A 3,749-nucleotide genomic window follows, 5' to 3' on the forward strand; every position below is an offset into this window, starting at 1 on the left:
GTTACAGTGAACACATGTACATACATACATGCAGGACAGACATCCATCAGTAAGACAGAACCAACATGCATTTGCTACAGCAGGGGTGGCCAATGGTAGCTCTCCAGGTATTTTTTTTGCCTACAACTCCCATCAGCCCCAGCCATTGGCCATGCTGGCTGGGGCTGATGGGAGTCGTAGGCAAAAAAAACATCTGGAGAGCTACCGTTGGCCACCCCTGCACTACAGAACTGAAAATGGGGACTATTACTTGGATAAATGTGTGGCTTCAGTCACATGTTCAGCAGTACATGCATTGAATGTAGCATGAAAATTACTCAACAAACATAAAAAAGGAAAATCAAGCATACAGGGCACATGGATTAGAGGTGTGTCACTGAAGCTATCAAACATGGATAGATTCTCTAGGGCAGCAGTGACCAAACTTGCTTAACAGAAGAGCCACGTAGAATAAATGTCAGATGTTTGAGAGCCACAAGATGGATGGATGGAAGGAAGGAAGGAAGGAAGGAAGGAAGGAAGGAAGGAAGGAAGGAAGGAAGGAAGGAAGGCAAATAGATGGGGAAGGGAGGTGGAAAGAAAGCAACTTTAAATACATTCTCCAAGCTGCCAGCTGGCTAGACTTAGAGAAGGGATTTAAAGAGAGAAATGCCTTCTCCAAGCTGGCTGATAGGGTGGTGGGAAGTTCGAGAGCCACACAATATGTGTGAAAGAGCTACATCCGGTTCAATGTGGCCAAGTGCAAAGTGATGCACATTGGGGCCAAGAATCCCAGCTACAAATACAAGCTGATGCGGTGTGAACTGGCAGAGACTGACCAAGAGAGAGATCTTGGGGTCGTGGTAGATTCTCACTGAAAATGTCAAGACAGTGTGCGATTGCAATAAAAAAGGCCAACGCCATGCTGGGAATTATTAGGAAGGGAACGGAAAACAAATCAGCCAGTATCATAATGCCCCTGTATAAATTGATGGTGTGGTCTCATTTGGAATACTGTGTACAATTCTGGTCACTGCACCTCAAAAAGGATATTATAGCATTGGAAAAAGTGCAGAAAAGGGCAACTAGAATGATTAAAGGGCTGGAACACTTTCCCTATGAAGAAAGGTTAAAACGCTTGGGGCTCTTTAGCTTGGAGAAACGTCGACAGTGGGGTGACATGGCAGAGGTTTACAAGATTATGCATGGGATGGAGAAAGTAGAGAAAGAAGTCCTTTTCTCCCTTTCTCACAATACAATGTGAGAAATTGTGGGAATTCAATGAAATTGCTGAGCAGTCGGGTTAAAATGGATAAAAGGAAGTACTTCTTCACCCAAAGGGTGATTAACATGTGGAATTCACTGCCACAGGAGGTGGCGGCGGCCACAAGCATAGCCAGCTTCAAGAGGGGGTTAAATAAAAATATGGAGCAGAGGTCCATCAGTGGATATTAGCCACAGTGTGAGACCAATGAAGGTGGACCGTTTTCGCACACAGCTAACCTCGCAGTCACAATCCTGTTCCCTCCGCAGCGTCTGGTCGGATTTCCCACCTCTGCGCCAAAGTTACAGGAAGTGCCGCAGCTTTTGTGTAGCAAATGTAAAGCGCTAAAACCCAGTTTACGTTTGCTACGCAGAAGCTGCAGCACTTCCTGTAACTCCGGTGCAGATGGTGGGAAAGCCGACCGGACGCTGCGGAGGGAACAGGATTGTGACTGCGAGGTAAACTGTGTGTGAAAACGCTAGTAGTTTTTTGCCCCTGCCTGCCTCTGCTCAGCAGCCTTGATATTCCTTAGCAGTTTCCCATCCAAACACTAACCAGGGCTGACCCTGCTTAGCTTCTAAGATCTGACAAGCAAGCCTGGGCCTGCCAGGTCAGGGCGTGAAAAGCAATGCAAGATTACAATTCATAGCATTTCTATATCGCTTTCTGGATTAAGAGCCGGTTTGGAGTAGTGGTGAAGTGCGCGGACTCTTATCTGGGAGAATGGGGTTTGATTCCCCACTCCTCCACTTGCAGCTGCTGGAATGGCCTTGGGTCGGCCATAGCTCTCGTAGGAGTCGTCCTTAAAGGGCAGCTGCTGTGAGAGCTCTCTCAGCCCCACCCACCTCACAGGGTGTCTGTTGTGGGGGAGGAAGGGAAAGGAGATTGTGAGCCGCTCTGAGACTCTGAAATTCGGATCGGAAGGCAGGATATAAATCCAATATCTTCTTAATCTTCTTAATTAAAGTGCTGCGCATGCAGTAACTTGTTGTAAGCCCCACAGGGCTGGATTAAACCCTGTGGGGGCCCCTAGGCGGTCAAAATCTCGGGGGGCCCTCACAGATTATCTCAGAGTTGGAGCGCCCTCCCCGCTGCCTGTAGCCCCCTTCTCAAAAGCCCCTTTGACAACGCTGTCGGGAGAGACAGAGAGAGGCAAACTTGGCGACAATGCCAGCATCAGCTGCACCAGGCAAGTCAGGTAAAGAGCAGCTCAGTTGCTGGCTGCACGTACAGGCTGGGAGGCTTGCAAGCAGGGGGGAAACCAGAGCCCCTAAAGGCATAGGGGCCATAGGCCAGTGCCTACTTGGCCTAATTGTTAATCTGGCCCTGCGACACGGGTAAGGCGGGCCAGCATTCTGACTGCAGATGAGAGGCTCTGAGAAAGTGCTCTTACAATCTGATTATCAGACTTTCTCAGAAGCCCAGAAAATAATTGCATAGATGGTGGGTATGTCGTATCAGGTATGTCTGTTTGCTGAGGTGGCGGAAAAAAAAATCTTCAAACCCAGATGAATTTTTGTCCTTTATTCTGGAGATGAGTCTATACATTTGGGGTTGTTTAAAATACATTTCCCATCACAGAGAACTGCAATGGCCCTTCTCCTGAGGCAATAATGTTGGAATGACTTGGCTGAAAGCAGGTAACAGCTTTCCACAGACCACACCCTTCCCTTACACAAACACATATGGTAGACGCTGGATTGAGAATTCCAGACAGAAACTTTTGTCTATGAGCATGGGAAGTAGAATAAACAATGACCTTGATCCTTGAGCGCAGTGAAACCACAGAGGATGGTTCACTGGAGTCTTTGCATACCTTCCCCTCAAAGGAGGAGATTCCAGTGTCTAGGACTAAGAATACCCTCCATGGAGAAACATAAATCAGTTGAACGCATAAAGCTGCCCTACACTGAAGCGGACCTTTTCCTCATCCATTAAAATCAGTATTGTCTACTCAGACTGGCAGTAGCTCTCTATGGTCTCAGGCTGAAGTCTGTCAACATTGCCTGTCACCTGACCCCTTCAACTTGAGATGCCGGGGATTGAACCTGGGACCTTCTGCATGCCAAGCAGATGCTCTACCACTGAGCCATGGCCCTTCCCCAAAGAGACCTGTTACAGGAACACCTAAGTTATTAGCCTCTGGCCCACAGAAATGGGAGGAAGCCAGAAGCACCCAGGTGGGTACCAGAACTCAGACCTGCTCCACCTACATACCTGAAAGCCCTGCCCCTTCTATACATATGGGTGGGATGCAGCCTCAGTGGCACAGGGAAGGTGCTCTTCACATGCTCAGCTGCTCTGTTACTCTTCACATGTGCTTCTTTACAGGTACTTCTACAGGTACTCTTTACAGGTACAGTCTCTGTTACTACTTTACTACTTCAGAACAGCATGGCGACCCACCTGAATCTATACGAGGAGTCTGGAGAAGTGCTTATACCCAGAATTAAACTTTGTGGGGCTTAAAGGTGCCACTTTGTTCCGTTGCTTCAGACCGACACAA

The sequence above is a fragment of the Heteronotia binoei genome, chromosome 11, assembly GCF_032191835.1.
Source record: "Heteronotia binoei isolate CCM8104 ecotype False Entrance Well chromosome 11, APGP_CSIRO_Hbin_v1, whole genome shotgun sequence".
NCBI lineage: Eukaryota > Metazoa > Chordata > Lepidosauria > Squamata > Gekkonidae > Heteronotia > Heteronotia binoei.